Source organism: Lynx canadensis, chromosome D2 (assembly GCF_007474595.2).
Source record: "Lynx canadensis isolate LIC74 chromosome D2, mLynCan4.pri.v2, whole genome shotgun sequence".
Taxonomy (NCBI): Eukaryota; Metazoa; Chordata; class Mammalia; order Carnivora; family Felidae; genus Lynx; species Lynx canadensis.
In genome coordinates, this window is record NC_044313.2 from 80,632,434 (window position 1) to 80,649,787 (window position 17,354).

Here is a 17,354-nt window from a genome sequence, read left to right on the forward strand (position 1 = left end):
GACCAGATTCACCCGGTCTGGAGCGGGGCCCCAGAAATGGGATGATGTAAGCCTCCAAAGTGACACTGATTGGCCGCTGAGTTTGAAACTGTTGCATTAAGCTCTAGTCCATCCATGTTAAATGTCAAAACAAAAACATGGGCAGCAATGGAATTTACCCCACCTGGCAAATAGACGGGATAGACGTCACATTAAGACAAATGTATTAAAGAGAAGAAAAAGCCTATAAAAAAAAGGTAGAGAGTAGATCATAGGAGAAAAAAGGGGGATGGTTCCAAATGTTCTCTAATAATTATTGACATTTGCATCCTTTCTGATGAATAGATCTTTTCCTAAGCTAGTATTTAGAAATAAAACCTTTGAAATGCCCCCCTCCCCCAAACTATGTTCTTACTAGATTCTGGCTCAAGTGGTTTGCTTTCAACTGTTTCCATGAGGACTGGCCAATGAGGTACTTATATTCCCACTGTGGCTCACATGTGGAGAGGAAGCAGAAGTGAGACCGAACGGATGGAGAGTGGGCAATGAGGGAAGAGGCTGGGAGGAGACCAGAGGAGGGAGGCACTGAGCCAAAGTAACAGGGGAACCCCCTCTGCAGGTCCAGAATCACTCCTGCTGATACCCTGAAAGCCTCTTTCTCTGGAACAGGAAGTCTGATCTTGGCTTTTTTCCTGCCTTGAGTACATGTATATTCTCACCTGTTGCTCGTCTTGTACTCCTCCCCTCATCTCCCACCCCTTGTTCCGTTACTGGACTCAACCTGAGCTCACGGTGTACAACGCACGAGGCCCCACCTCTTTCTGGCTGCCTCAGTCTTCTTGAAAGATCCCTTGCAATATTCTCCTGCTCAAAAGCCCTCATTGGCCTCGTCGCGGACTACAGAGGAAGAATCCATTCCCCCAGCCTGACTTCTGTGCCTGCTGTAACCTGGCCCTAAGTCTACTTTCCTGGTCGTGTTCCAGGGCAAGTCCAGAGTATCTATTCTGTGCTTCTCCCACACACGCCAGTTGCTTCTTAGGTTCTTTGTTCCTCTTTGCCATTTGCCTTGCGCCTAGTTCCCCGCTTCCTTTCACAGTCTTCCTGGCCGAGACAAACCCAAGCTCCCTCTGAGTGCGTGCCGTTATATGGGTATACGTGTATGAATGCACAAATGTGTGTGTGTAGACATGGGTGTGTACATACACACAAGTGTGACTCAACTCCTGGCTGCCAGTGTCGGTAGTGTGGCATCGCACAGGAGACTTCTCCGTACGCCCCTTTCCTTTTGTCACTGACTCTGACCCCATCATTTTGTTTTATTGTTTTTTATTTATTTTAGAGAGAGAGGCAGAGAGACAGAGAGGGAGAGAGAGAACGAGTGGGGGAGGGGCAGAGAGAGAGAGGGAGACACAGAATCTGAAGCAGCTCCAGGCTCTGAGCTGTCAGCACAGAGCCAGACGCCGGGCTCAAACCCACGGACCGCGAGATCATGACCCGAGCCGAAGGCAGATGCGTAACCGACTGAGCCCCCCAGGTGCCCCATGGGCCCACCACTTCTTTACAAATCCTTCAGCCTTGGCTCAGCTTGGATGAGAATATCAGAAACTCTGAGAGAGAGATCTTCTAACATGACCTCTGATCTTCCAACAAGACTGAGAGATGAACAAGTCTTTCAATCCAAAAATGATCTGAGAAAACTTGAATAGTAGGTGGGAATCGCATGTGCAAGAGGAGGGAGGGGGTGATGGGGGAAGAAATGGAGAGCTTTGCAATCAGACAACATAGGAACTCTTGACACCATTAAGTTTCTACTGTATTGGCTGATTTTACACGTCAACTGGACGGGGCCATAGGGCGCCCTGACATTTGACCAAATATTATTCCAAGTGTGTCTGTAAAGGTCTTTCTGGTTACGATTAAGTTTAAATGGTAGACTGAGTAAAGCCCCTCCCCATTTGGTGGTGGGTCTCATCCAATCAGTTGAAGACCAGAATTGAACAGAAAGCTTAAGTGGGAGGGAACCCGACCTTCCCGGGACATCAATCTTTTCTGGATCTCAGACTTGAGCTGAAACCCTGGCTCTTGTGTCTCATGCCTGCTGGCTTTCAGACTGAAACTACACATCATCTGTCCTGGGTCTCCAGCTTGCCAACTTCAGGGCTTGGGGCTTCTCCGCCTCCATAATCATGCGAGTCAACCACTTACAAGTAAGTGGAAGATAGATACATCTTAGAGGTGCTAGTAACTAGTACTAGTATCTTAAGGTACCAGAATAATGACAAGAACAAAACTGCTTTTGTATATGCACTGAAATTCCAATTGGAATACCAGCTCTGTTTCTCCAGAGAACACTGGCTAACGCACATACACATATGGTTTCAGTGCTGTCACGTTTCTAGTAACCATAAGATTAGGCTGCAGATGGCTATTGTGTCCTCTTCACTCAGTAATGATACCCAACTCTTCCCACCATGCCTGACCCTCTTAAAGATCCCTGGGAAAGACGACGGGCAGACTTTAGAAATTCTAGAGTGGCCTTAGAAGAACAGAATTTCTTTGCCCATATGTTTAATTTCTAAGTTGATGTACACATTGGGAAAGTGGTAATCACAGCATGTGATGTAGATGTTTTTCAGCCTAAAAGCGGATGTTTATTCAATAGCTCTGGGACCAATTATTTGTGCGGCAGATTATAGGGGCCTGACGAGCTGTGAACACTATATTTCATTCATTCTTGGACTCGTGTTATGATGTCTCTTCTTTCCAATTGAGATTGTCCTTTTGAACTTAATTGCTGCATCTGGTTTCCTCGGACCAATTTGGAACAATTAGGTCGAACACTTAATTCTCACCATGACTGCCAAGCACTGATTAATAAAATATGTTTGGTCCTTGAGTGAAGCTTACAAAAATCCAACTATCTAAAGCTCTATATGGCAGTAACCCTGAGGCAATCTGATGCTTGTAATGAAAGATAGCCTTATGTTTCCTTTCAAAAAATTAGATTATGGAAGTTGTGATTTTATGCAACTTACATGCCATGGTATAAATTGTCTGTACTAAGTTCTTTGTCCTTATTTCTATTCAACCACTGAGGTCTGACATTTTTCTGTCTCTTAATTAATTAATTGATTAATTAATTCCCATGGCCATTAATTAGCATGTATGCAACCATCATTTCATACCTGGATTTTGTCTTACCATGACCTCTGGCCTTTTTTCTAACTCTAACATCCTCTGCATAGCACTCGTTAATGTTCTCAACCATTTTGTTATGACATTTTCCTACTAAAAGACTTTCCATGGTCCCTATTCTACAACTCTATCAACCTATGTCATCACCTGTCAAATGCACCCAACTTTATATTTCCAGTGTATAGCTTCTCTCTACTCAGACCAGCCCAGAAGCCTAGGAGTCAGGAGAAGAATGGAGGCGGAGACTCTAGGGGACAGAGGTATACATGAAAACAGCACAGACGGTGGAGAAGTTGAGTATAGTTGGAATGTTGAAAGTTGAGTGTAGCTGGGATGTTGAAAGTTGAGTGTAGTTGGAACGTTGAAATTTGAGTGTAGTTGGAAAGTTGAATGCAAGTGGCGTGGAGGGGATCAGGTTTGGTAGTGACAACAGGTATGGCCAGTGAGGCAGGTAAGAATGAAACCAATACTGGCACGATGGAGTTTTCTGGACTTCTTATGAATTCGGCATGGAAGAATTCCAAAAGGTCCCTGTGTACTTTAGGAAGATGATTCCGCCAGTGTTGCGGACAATGTATTAGAGGCAGAAAGAGTAGTCTGGGGACCTGTGGGGAAAAAAGAAGTGTCCAGCTATGGCCAGCAGTGAGGATGAAGAGATGGAGAACCAGAGCCTTCCCAGGGACAGACACATATCTTTCAGCTCCAGGCCCAAGCACCGAGCCTGACACTTAGTAGACACTTCATCACACGTATCTGCTGAGCTGAACGGAAACTTCCTATAGCCTCTCCGACTACTCCAGACTTTGTTCTCTCTGTCCTAACTTTCTAGTTTCACCACATGATGACAAAATACACAGTATTTTGCCCTTTGTTGTTTATTATCGATTCCCAGGTTGGAGGGTGGCATAGTCGGCAAACCAAGGGATCATGGGTTTGGACCAACTCAGTTTCCAATGTTGGAGCTCTACCCTTAAGAGCTTTGTAAACTTTGGTCAAGTTGTTTAACCAGATCCCAGTTTCTTCATTTTGAAATTGGGGATCATGATGCCTACCTCATCATGTAGCTATAGTGAGGCAAAAAGCTAGGACAAGTACACAGCACAGACTTTGGTACATGGCGCTCCATGATGTTTTTCTTCACCTCTTCTACTGTCTTGCTCTCCCCAGTCAGGTGCCTCTTTTATTCCACAGACAATATTATGAATCTGTTATGTGCATAGCAATGTGTTTGGTCTGCGAATTGAAAAATAAATAGGATACCTTTCTTGCCTTTCAGGACCCCCTAGTAAATAGTATTCATTTTTCCAGCAAAGTGAGAGACTGTGGGGAAGGGAGAGATTAATAATCTGGGGCCTGGGATGGGAGCTCTAGGGAAACCTTTCACGGGCCCCTTGAAGTGATAGGGACAATAGTACTTCTTTGTGTCCAGCACAGCATCTAGAAGAATGCTGAGCTCAAGCAAGGGGTCAACCAGTCAGCCCCGGTGGACAGAGTAACACAGTAATCCCAAGGGATTACCTCTTCCTGACCCTCTACCCACCATTCCTCTTTATTTTTTACTTATTTTTAATTTTTTTAATGTTTATTTATTTTTGGGAGAGAGAGAAAGAGTGTGTGTGTGTGTGAGCAGGGGCAGGGGAGGGGCAGAGAGAGAGGGACAGACACAGAACTCGAAGCCGGCTCCAGGCTCTGTGCTGTCAGCACAGAGCCCGACGCGGGGATCGAACTCATGAACTGTGAGATCATGACCTGAGCTGAAGTCGGACGCTCAACTGACTGAGCCACCCACGCACCCCAACCCACCATTCCTCTTAAAGTAGATGCTAATCCCTGACCCCCTCCTTACTAGTCCCGATGCTCCGTTTGGCCCCTGCCCCCATAATTTTCTCTGTTGCCCTGCCTTTGGGGGGGGGGGGGGGTGGTGGGGTGACTGATTTGGCAACAGGTTGTCTTCTTTCAGGCCTTCATTTTTGTCACATTAATAACCACGCTATTCTTCAATCTGCATCGTCGTGAGTGGCTTTGAGCACTGATGGGTTCTTGGTTGTAAGGATGCAAATAAAACAGGCCGAGAGGCTCGCACTCTGGTGTGAAGTCCACATTTCTATTCCGCTTCCTTGATAATTAGCCAGGTTCCTTCAGATCATTTTATACTGACTTAATTAGGAGCCCCTGCCCGTGATGGAGAACATCTCTGCCTTGGAGAAGCAGCAGCAGTGTCAGGGAGAAATTGTCCCTAATTTGCTCCACAGGCCAGTGTCGAGGAGAGTTATTTCTGAGCCGCCTGACCTCTGGTCTAAATAACGTTCTACAGGTTGACCCCAGGGCCCATCTCTCTCTCTCTCTCTCTCTCTCTAGTCATTTTGTTCTAGGAAAGCGCTGCGTCATCAACCCAGGAATGAGATGATTATTCTAGATGCCACAGCCCAGGTTTGTGCGCACCTGCTTGCTATCGTACTAAGCACTTCGCGTGTAATTTCTGATCTCATCCCCAAGGTAACCGTGATTTTACAGGAGAGGAAACAGGCACAGGGAAGTTATACCATTTGCTGCAGGTCACATTGCTGGGAAATGGTGGGGCCGGGATTCAAGCCCAGCCACTCTGGGTCTCCAGCCCCCAGCTTTAGCAGTGCCACTGTCTTCTCTTTGCTCTATGCTGTGCACGAATCTGTCCGTTAGACCACCGTGCTTTGGGGAATCCTTTGAAATACTGACGTTCTAAATTATTATTACAGGAAGTAGTTGGCTTTGCAGCTTGTTTTGAAAGGCAAGTGAAAATAAGAGTTTCTAGACAGGATAGGTTTTTCTCCTACCTTAAAATACCCTAAAGGGCCACGTAATAGCAATTCTTGGAAGATTCCAATTCTAGTCAATGCCCCTGTATTACGTATCTGTTCTGTAGTGAGGGAGAGACATGGGGGAAATTTCCTATCTGGTAAGTGTGATGCTCAAATGTCTGTAATAATAATTCAACATTAATAAACAAATGCTTCCTCAAAGATCAAATAGCTGCCCTACAAATACTTACATTCTCCTCTGGTTCCCTAGGACACTTCCATCCTTGGCCATTTCTCTCCTACGTGTCTCCTTTCCTATCGTCACAACCTACTTGTCCTAAATGCCGTTCCTGCAAGGCTTTACCGGGCTAGTTAATTTGCTAAGTAATTTTAGGCTAACGTGTTCCTGAATGTGAACACCTCCAAGTGTCCCTATCATTCATACCCTGTATCCCGAGTAATTTGTATTCTACTATGGAAACATACTCTTATTATCCTAAATGAATAATTCCATTGAGGCTGGTGGGCCTGCTATTTGGGAACATTTGGTCTCAATTTAAAGCTCCAAACTAGGTCAGTTTAAATATGGGACTCCCTTAGCATTTACAGACCTAGCAGCCCAGTTATTCTGTCCCTGGGGAGAAGAGTGTGTCCCCCAGCTGGGAGGCGCCCGTCTTGAGACACAAGCAGAATGTGGGCCTCGGGCAGGCATGTCATTAGGACAATTACCCTGCAGTGCTGCAAACCCCTCCCTGCGCTCCTGGTGCCCGTGCCTGCGCATTTCTTCTGCGGTCTGGGCCTGGCCCTCTCACTAGGTCACGAAAGGGGTCTCCTTCAACTGAGTCTCTGGCTGCGTCCATCTGGGAGTCTGGGCCTCTCGAGGACGGTGGGACTCAGAAGGCCATTTTCCTCCCAACCACAGGGGCCTGTTAGTCTGCCTCCCGGGATTCGTGGAGAGACTCAGGCTGAATACAGGGGCGGTGCAGCGAGGGCTCCTATAAGGCGCAGGGCCTGCCTGAGGGTTGGGGGTCTGCACTTGGGTTCTTACCCTAACAGAAAAATGTCTTTTACCCTGGGAAACTCCTTTAGCTTTTCTCTGTCCAATAACGGAACTCCAAAATTTCGTTGTGGTTCCAAGATTCAGCCCTTCTCGGTGCTCCCTTCATGCTCTGTTTTCAGAGCACTCCGTGCCGGCCGGTTGGAGCTCACTCCTGTTTCCACCGCTTTTTGTTTTATTTTATTTTATTTTACTTATTTTTTAATGTTTTTATTTTGTTTTAGAGAGAGAGAGAGAGCAAGCAGGGTTGGGACAGAGAGAGAAGGAGACACAGAATCCGAAGCAGGCTCCAGGCTCTGAGCTGTCAGCACAGAGCCCGACCTGGGGCTGGAACCCACGAACCGTGAGATCATGACCTGAGCCGAAGTCAGACACTCAACCGGCTGAGCCCCCCAAGCACCCCTCCACTGCTTTTTAGCCTTGTGCAGCCTTGGGTACATTTCTCCACATTCCTAAGCCTTGGCTTCTTTATTGGACGAACCGCATAGCAATAGCACCTATTGCACAGAATTCCACAGGGTCAAATGAGTTAGTGTATGTGCCCGGCATGTGGCAGGAGCCCACATGGCAGGAGCTAAGGGCTATTATTCATATCATTGTTGCCATCATGATAGGGTGCCAGTCCTGACTAGTTGGCCATAAATGCCCGCCTTGGGAGGCACTGCTGGGGATCTTCAGGAAAGAGGGTTCCCGACACAGTCACTTCGATGGGCTGACGTCCCCCCTCCATGGTATCAGAGTCTGTTCTCTGACTTCCATGGCAAGTAATCAAAACTATTAGGTTTAAATAAATCCAAGAAGCCCATCTGCTTCAGGCAGAAGGTCCCAGCTAGAAAGATGAGCAGTCAACTCAGTCCCCGCATCAAAGCTGGATGGAAGAGTGCTGAAGATGAGTTGAGGGGGATGAAAACCGGTCACCTTGACGCATGATGTCCTGCCAGTGTCCTGCCAGTGTCCGTTATTCCTCTCACCTTCCACGGGGATTCTCTTTACTTTTTTTTATGTTTATTTATCTTTGAGACAGAACCAGAGCACGAGTGGGGGAGGGGCAGAGAGAGAGGGAGACACAGAATCCGAAGCAGGCTCCAGAATGGAGCTGTCGGCGGCACCGAGCCCGATGCGGGGTTCAAACCCACAAACTGCGAGATTGTGACCTAAGCCGAAGTCAGATGCGTAACTGACTGAGCCACCCAGGCGCCCTATTTATTTGTTTTTGAGAGAGAGGGAGAGCACAAGCAGAGGAGGGGCAGAGAGAGAGAGAGGGAGACACAGAATCCAAAGCAGGCTCCAGAACTGAGCTGTCAGCACAGAGCCCGACATGGGGCTCGAACCCACAACCACGAGATAGGACCTGAGTCGAAGTCGGACGCCTAACTGACTGAGCCACCCAGGTGCCACCTTTCCACGGGGATTCTTATCTTTTCTGCCTAGTTTCATCTAGGCTCTTAGTTAACTCAGCACTGGGTCAGTTACATCCAGTATGGAGGTGAAGTCTCCATACGTAATCTGCCCTCTGCTGCGGGAGCCCAGCTCGGCTGCTAAACTCTAGTGGCCATGTTGCAGCCTCCTCGCTCTGTACAACTGGAAAAATGAGCAATGACTCGGTGACCTGGAAGAAAGCAGGCATGCTGAATTGGCAGTGAAGAAATGTGGCACTAGAAAAAGTCCAAATACAAAGTGTTTTGTAAACTAGAGTATTCTATAGAAATAAGGTATTACAGTAGGTAATTCTGCCATGTAAGTGTTCTTTGAATCATTTGGGCATCCCAAAACAATGATCATTTTTTAACCGCTGGAAGAAGAGGAGGAATCACTGTATCACTGAAGGCGGGGGTTTACTGAATGGCAAACCAGTTTGGCCACTCTGTTGTTCCATGCGGCCAAATTGTCGTGTGCTAATTCTCTTAGCCATGTTATTGCCGGGGGCGCAGCCCTATACCTAACCTTGCAAACTGGAGGGGGTTAAGTTAGTCCTTATTCTTGCCTTCCTCTTAATAGTACCAGGGATGGAACCCTACTGGAATAAACAAACCTGGAAAATACTTTCCATATGATTGTTAATACCTACACATATAAAATTCCAGGTACCTATCTGCGTAAGGAAAAAAAAAAGTAAGTTTATATATCTTAAAAAAAATCAAATTAAAGGGGTGCCAGGGTGGCTCAGTCGGTTGAGCACACGACTCTTGATTTTAACGCAGGTCATGATCTCATGGTTCGTGAGTTCAAGCCCCATGTTGGGCTCTGCGCTGGTGGTGGGGAGGCTTGTTGAGATTTTCTCTCTCTCTCTCTCTCTCTCTCTCTCAATCCCTCTCTGCCCTGCCCCCCTCCCCCAAAATAGATAGATAAACTTAAAAAAAATCAAATTAGCAAACTCAAGATACCAGCATGTTTTCGTCAAGGCAGCCATTTTTGTAAAGGGAGATCTCTAAATTTTCGGTTTGGGTGAATCAAAAATACTCCACACAAAACCTTAATTTGTTAAATTAAGACTTCTACATAGTTCTTAAAGCTGAGGTCCTCGTTGGACTGGGGTGGATGGGCTAAACTGATTAAATGAGCTCTCCTGATCCCATCAGCAGGACATTTTACAGCCGCCTGGACCCTACAGTGATGCTTCTCCTTCTCCGGATGCTTTCCGGGGCGGGGGGCGGTGGGGACTGTTAGAACTGCACTTTAGAGGAGCCTGGTTACTGTTTCCATGAGTAAGATCAAATGGTGTTTACCCTCCGTCGATCAATACCATCTTGTTTGAACGGATTGAGTCACTTAGAGACACATAAGGTAATGAAAACGATTGCGCAATGGTACCCAGCGTCCTACCCCGCTCGCCGAGGGATGACAGTATTTTAAGAGCCAGTTCCCGAAACCGACGTGTCACATCGACTGGCCGTGTGGTGAAATGAACACCCGCTTGGGACCGGATGCCCTGTGTGTTCTCTGCCAAGGGCCCTGGGCTTTTAGCTGAGCGCTTCCTTGAGCAACCTTCTCTAAAACAAAAGGATACTCTGCTCTGTTGCCGTTGCTGCTGTCTGTGTAGAATAAAAGAAAGTCAGAGGGTTTTTTTTTTGTTTTTTTGTTTTTGTCTTTTTGTCCGAATAGATAGAATATGGTTACCATTGGTGGCTGATCAGAACTTTATCGTTTGTGTACAGTTTTCAATCGAAAGCGTATCAGTACAGTCTAAACACAGAGCAGCTAAGTGGGGCGAGTTTCAGGAAATTTTGCTGGAGGTTGTTACAAACAGAGACATGGGAAGAGGACCGCGTTTTGCTGAATTCCTACCGTGTGCCCCGGATGGCGCCTGAACCGTTTGGCTATGTCATCTTGTTAAATCCTCGCTAAATTCTGTGGGGTGGGTCCTACTGTCCTTGCACACTTGAGGAATCTGAGCTCAGGGAAATTAAGTAGTGGGCCCAAGGCCACACAGCGAGGGGAGCTTGGGAACAGGCCTTCCGAGCGAGCTCTGTCAGAGGAAGAGTCTGGTGTTCTTTCTGTAATGAATTTGGAAAGTCTCGAAGAGAGGCATGGTCTTGTTTGTTGGGAGATTGCTAGGCTCTCCGGTCCCTCGGATGGTTTCAGCTGGTTCCGGGTTTAGGGGCTGCAAAAATGTTTGTTCTTTCTCAATCTGTGTTCTCAAGAATACCATTTCTGAGACATGTCAGTAGATGTTCCCGAGTGATGTTCTGTTATAGATGAAGCTCAGGAAGCAAAATACCACCCACCCCTAGATGCTCACCAGAAATGGATACGTCGACACGCGCAGTAAATGCCTAGCCCCCCGGCAAGTACAATTACAATGGTTTACTAACTGGGTGATGTCGAGCCTGGTAGGTAACTAATCTGTGCTCAATTTTCTCATTAGTAAAATGTTATAATAGTGTCTTACCTTCCATGGCTGTTCTGAAAATAATGTAGATAAACAGGAGTGGACTGGGCGATACGGTGCTTAACAAACGTCTGCGATTATTATTACCGCAAACATTCATGTGATAACATTCACCTGCTTTAACCTAACTAACTTTCCTCAACTTGACATTGGGGTTACTTCTGGGGGGGGGCCACATTTATTAACATCCACTGAATACAGCGTAGGACATGTTGTATTTGAGACAACACAGAGTCAACTTGGGATTAGCCCACTGAAAAATAGTAACTAAATATTCAATAATAATAACAACAAACAACAACAACAACAACTATTCAGTGTTTCCCTATCCATCATGTCAGTTCATATTTGCCCACTGTTTTTCTTTCTTTTCCTTTCTTTTTGACAATTCTCTTTCCCTTTCCCTTACACCTGATAAATAGTGAGTTGGAACAATAAAACGTGAGAATGGTCTCAAATGGGCAGTATTAACATGATTCTGGAAACGATGGCCCTGAAAAGTCATCTAGTCACTCATGTCTATTAGCCCGTATTTGGCAGGGGAAGGCCTCAGCTCCCCAACAAGTAAGCCCTCTCGTTATCTCCAGATCTACATTCCTACTGTTTATACCTCAGCACATATTACCAAGGATGCTTCAGACCAGACCAACACATCTTTGGAGCTTCGAAATCATAACGAAAGCTGAGTCCGTCAATGTGTGTTTTGCGAAACACTAATCGGGCACCATGCACAAAAATGTTCTGTTCCTCGCCTCCTGGGAGATACCCAATGCACATCTGACAAGTCCTACTGCAAATACACCTGTTTAACTTGGAGCCCCATTTCTCCTTTGCATTTATTTTAACCATCATGGCACAAGAGTAATTCCATCAGAGTTTAAGAGATTTCTGGTAGGAATGGATATTCCTGGTAAGTGCTCTGACTGCCATCTTTCTTTAGAGAAAATCGCATCGTATTTTGGTTGTGAATCATCTTTTTGGGGTGAACAGAATGATCATGTGAAAATATATCTGCTGCGGCACTTGCCCAAACCATCCCCAAAGGAAAAGCTCTAATAATCGGCTATCCTCAAGGCTGAGGTTTAACACACTCAAAGCCAATCATTTTCCATGACTGTTTTTGTTTTGTTTTTTGTTTTTTCTGTTTTGCTAGAATGAAAAGCAAATAGCTTAGGCTGTTGGTGAGAGGTAGGATCCTGGCAAAAGACACAGAGAGAATTGACCGAGGTGATTTTGTGTGGGTTTCTTTTCTATGGGGTTTCACATTTTAGATTTTGGTTTTTGGTGGTTGTGAAGGATAAGAGAGAGGGAAGGAGAGACTTGAACATACAAAATCTCAAGTATAGTAGGGATTGTGATCTACACAGAGAACTCAGAATCTGCTGGTGATATTAATGCTATTTCTCCTGTAATTACATTTTTTTAAAATGTTTCCAGGGGTCCTAGGATCAGGACAGCCAACCACAGTTCTCCCAACTGTCTGGCTACTGCTAAATATACTTCTCCGACACATCAGCCCTGCACTTGAACCTAAAGCGGTAAATCTACTTCGCAGCTTCAGAATTTGATTAAACCAAGTAGTGGAAGATGGCTGCCATTTCATTCTGAGATCATATGATGGTCCCAATCTGTTCTTTGGTTTTCAGGTTGCTCCATTCGTATGAAAACAGCCAGAAAGCACCCTGAATTAGGCTCTAGGGTCGAAGAGGGCAGAAGCTGTTCTCACTGCATTCCCACGGAGCCACCCTGCACAGTTTCCCAGAGCCGAAGCAGAAAAAGCAAAACACATGCACCGTACCTGAGCGATTTCAGAGATCCCCACCCGGAAAAGGTTTCCTTGATTATGGCGAGTTCAACGTGTCACTCTGGTTATGCCCTAATCATCATATCAAACTCCAAAGGTTCAGTGGCTTTAGGTTTGGTTTACAATTGCTGGGAGTTAAACTTTAACCCGCCCTGTCCCTCGCATCCACGCAGCCCTTTGACCGGATAATTGGGTCACCGCAGCCCAGCAGAGTCGACAACACGACCGTGAGCATTTGTTCACAGCATCAAGATACGTTTTGCACGAAACACCAGTGGCGTGAATATGATTTTGAGGCCATTTTCGTGAGTTGCGTATTGAAAAGAGTGGAAATCTCTGCAGTGTGCATAATGGGGCTTTTATTTACGTTAGCTCCCTTGTTTTCTGTTGCATCAAAATGACATTAAGTCTAAGGTACATTTGGGAGAAACTTTTTTTTTTTTACACTTTTTATACCACTGTGGTACACGGAGTAAAGTGTGGCGTTTCAGGTCAAGCATGTAGATATATGTTGGCTTACAAGGAGAATCTACACAAAGCGTTTGTATAACCAAGCAAGTAGGGTCCGATGGGTTGGGGAAACATGCTTCTTTTTACAATAGCTGCTCATCGCCACCTTAAGAGGGCACGGTTACTGCGGACGCACAGCGATGAGCCGTGTACTGGGTCCTCTGGGATCTGAAGCTGTTATTCATGGCTTGAGATCTCAGTGGTAACTGCATTTCTTTTCTGAAGAAATTTTTTTATTAAAAAATGTTGTTTAATGTTTCTTTCTCTTTGAGAGAAGGCCGAAGCGTGAGCGGGGAGGGGCAGAGAGAGAGAGAGAGGGAGACACAGAATCCGAAGCAGGCTCCAGGCTCCGAGCTGTCAGCATAGAGGCAGATACGGGGCTCGAACCGATGAACCGTGGCGTCGTGACCTGAGCCGAAGTCAGATGCTTAATCAACTGAGCCACCCAGGTGCCCCAAGCATCTAACTCTTGATTTTGGCTCAGGTCATGATCTCACGGTGCAGGAGTTCGAGCCCCATATCAGACTCTGTGCTGACAGAGCAGAGCCTGCTTGGGATTCTCTCTCTCTCCCTCTCTCCCTCTCTCTGCTCCTCCCCCTCTTTTTCTCTCTCTCAAAATAAATAAACTTAAAAAAAAATTAAAAGCAAAAACACCACAAAACCAAAGCCCTCCGAATTTTGAGTAAAATTTGGCTTCTAAGCCACAGACCTCCAAACCAGATTTAGAGGCTACCCTCGCTTAGCTCCAGTTCAAGTAAGAGGAGTCTGATTTTCCGGGGTGACAACACAAGTTTTGCCCTGGAGTTGTGCCCTGGGACTGGGCTCTGGGGGAAGCACTCATGCTCCAGGAAGCCACACAGCTGCACGAGGGACACATCCCCGGACAACCCTAGGGGTGGACCCCCTCCGAGCTGTGTCCCTGGAGTTTCCCGGGGAAAGCTCAGTCCAGGTTTGCACGGTTCCCGAGCGAGTGGGGGATCCTTACCATGCGTTTGCGGAGAACTGTGGGGGAGACGTCAGTCCAGGGACAGTTTCCTTCGCTGTTTTGTGGGGCAGGTGCCTGAGGTAGGTGAAAAATGGAGACGTGGAGGGAAGAGCCCTGGGGTTTCAGGTATCTCGTGGAAACAGAAAAACACAGCAGGTAAAAGACAGCATTGATGAACTAGTTATAAAAAAAATTGGCTTCTCATGTGAGGGGTCCTGGCATTCAACAGGACAGGGCTGTGCTCATGTGAGACCAAAGGGTTTGAAAAATCAGTTAAAAGAGCCCTAAAATCTGATAATTAGATTGGCCAATTGACATATTAGCCAGAAGACCAAAGGCAGTAATGAATTTGGTGGCATTAGGATGTTGCTGGAAAGTTTTTCCTTTTTTATTTCCTAAGTCCTATCTCCTTGCTGCGATAGGGATATAGCAGTCTGTAGCAAAGAGGGAAATCATAGACAATCTCTTTCTGGAGGGTACTTAAGGGGACAGCCTGTGGCCCTGGGACCAAGGGAAGCCACACTTGTGACCCTGACCCATCAGCCCAACCAAGGGAAATAACTGTACCCAGAATGGCCGGGGTTAGCCCTTCTGGGCCCTCGGTCTCCTAGGAGGGACAAAGCCATAAGCAAATAAACCGTTACACGGTGTGAACAAAAAGCAAATCGGTTTCAGTAGTGGCTGGTGAATAGTTGGTCATCTGACTCTTCTACAGTCACCCAGGACCTACTAAGCATCGTGTTACATGGGTGGTTATTTAAAATGCAGGTTGAGTCTCTTAGCTGTCAAATCATTAACCTGGGCTGCGGCCAACATTAAAGCAGGAGAGAAACTGTCAGGTGAATTGTACGCAGAAGGGGTACGTTCATGAAACTTTGGTTTCAGGTGCGTGTGTTTGTGGGAGTGTGTGTATTGCTTATGATGAAAAATTTACACTAAGGCACAATTTTCAAAGCTTCAAAATAATATGTTAGTTTTCAGGGGTTCAGTGGTTGACCAACCAGATGTAGAGTATACTCATTAAAAAATTTTTTTTAACGTTTTATTTATTTTTGAGACAGGGAGAGACAGAGCATGAACAGGGGAGGGTCAGAGAGAGGGAGACACAGAATCCGAAACAGGCTCCAGGCTCTGAGCCGTCAGCACAGAGCCCGACGCGGGGCTCGAACTCACGGACCGAGAGATCATGACCTGAGGCGAAGTCAGCCGCTCAACCGACTGAGCCACCCAGGCGCCCCTAGAGTATACTCATTAAGCAAATACTCACCACAACACTCCACTAAAGGATAGTTGGAACAAGTATTACAAAGGAGGAGTACAGGATGCTAAACGCAGCATTAGACACAGGTGGAACTGGGGAGGGGGGACTGAGGAAAGTCTTCCAGAATGTCTGAGACCAGAAGGGGGAGGGCACGAAGGTGGGCATTAGAGCAGGTGGAAGCAACACAGTGGATGCCATGAGTTTGAATGACTTTGGCACAAATAACTGATAGAGGCCACGTGTGAGGGGGAGAAAGAGGCTGGAGCCCAGTAAGTGGCACTGGGGACCTTCAGTGCTACCCCCGGGCAAGGGGGAGTCCCTAGAAGGGTTTTAAGAAAGTGAACCATGTGATCGATTTGTGTATTTGGGGTGTAGAGTTGAGAGCAAATTGTTGGGGGATAACAGTACCTGCCTCTCTCCTTTTTTTAAGTCAAAATATGTTTGTCTTAGAATTATTCATACATATATATATTTGTATAAATTATATACATTATAAATATAAATACTCATATATACAAATAAGAGAGATTTGGATTCGAGGCAGGAGAAGCATCTGACAGACCATTTGGAGAGAAGGTGGCAGGTGATGGGGGTTGATCAGGGTGCTGGCAACGGAGCAAGAATGAACAGACGAAGGAAGAGACGTGCATAGCTGTCTGCGATCGGTCCGTAGTAGGTGCTCATTAAACGGTAGTTATCATTTGCATGTGAATTTCTTGGCTTGTGGATTCTAACTGATCTTGCCTGTAATATCCAACTGTCTTTGCCACCCAGCAGAGCTGGCATATTTAGGTAAAAATCATTGATTGTTTATTGATGGCGTAGGTAAAACATAAAACCGTCAAAAACTTCAAAGCCAAAGATTACCAAGACCTAGAAGTTTCCCTTCTGGCCACAACCCCTCCCTCTCCTACCTCAGTGAAAGATTTCTTTACTGTCGTCAACTTCCTAGGAACTCCAAGTACATTTTGGAAGGGGGTATTTAATGAACTGGAATGGAGTGTTCTAGAAAATGAAAGGGCCATGCCAGACACACTACACAGGGCAAGCGTCTTATTCTCTTTCCTGGTCCGATGTGCGGGAAGAGCTCTGAGCAAGGAGCTGGTACTTGGGGAAACCAGTGCTAACGTCGTCCCTCGGGAGCTCTGTCACCTTGAGCAAGCTTCTGCCCCTTGTGTGGGTCTCCGTGTCCTCGCCTTTGATGAGGACAGCATCTCCCTCAGGATTATGGAGAGGGTCAGATGAGTTGGCATGCGTGAAACTGATTTGAAAATAACAGGGAGCCGTCAGAGCAGAGTGGAATCATTACGGAGCAAGTTAAACCTGCATCCTCAAGGCTGTGTCAGGGGAACGTCTTCATCTGTGAAATAAGGACTTCTAGAATGTAAGCCTGCTCCTTCAGAGATGCGCGGCACTTTGAACCTAAAAGCTCAGTGCTTATTCTTACTGCCTGCGAGACGGGAAGAGGGCGGCACTGAATTCACAAGGTTAGAATCCGTCTGTTCTCTAGCGTCCCATCTCAGGATTTTAGACCTTGTGAAACGTATTGGTTTTGTAACTACAGCCATCTAGTGTTGATTGATTAAAACATGCACATGCTCGCGGACATATACACACATGAATGCAGGTGCGCGCGCGCGCGCGCGCGCACACACACACACACACACACACACACACATATACACTCACACTCCTTTGTTTTGGGCTCTAGGAAATTGCATTTGGTTCTCCTGACACCTTTGAACGGTATTTTCACTGTGCCCTAGTTGTAGGGTGAAATGACTCGAGAAAGTATCTGAAGTCTAGGTTCCCTCTAAAAATCATGGAAGCAAGTGGGATACTCCATACTCTGTCTTTTCCACGTGAGTGGAGGGGCGCCTGGGCAGCCCAGTCAGGG

General features: G+C 46.4%; 1 protein-coding gene across 1 annotated transcript in view; it reads right to left on the reverse strand.

Moving 5' to 3' along the window:
- A1CF (APOBEC1 complementation factor) overlaps positions 1–12,776 on the reverse strand; it is an 83,374-nt gene extending 70,598 nt beyond the window's left edge. Inside the window, 1 exon segment of the mRNA XM_030334899.1 lies at positions 12,696–12,776. The gene's annotated coding sequence lies outside the window, so the exon portion shown is untranslated.
- Between the last annotated feature and the right edge of the window lie 4,578 nt (positions 12,777–17,354).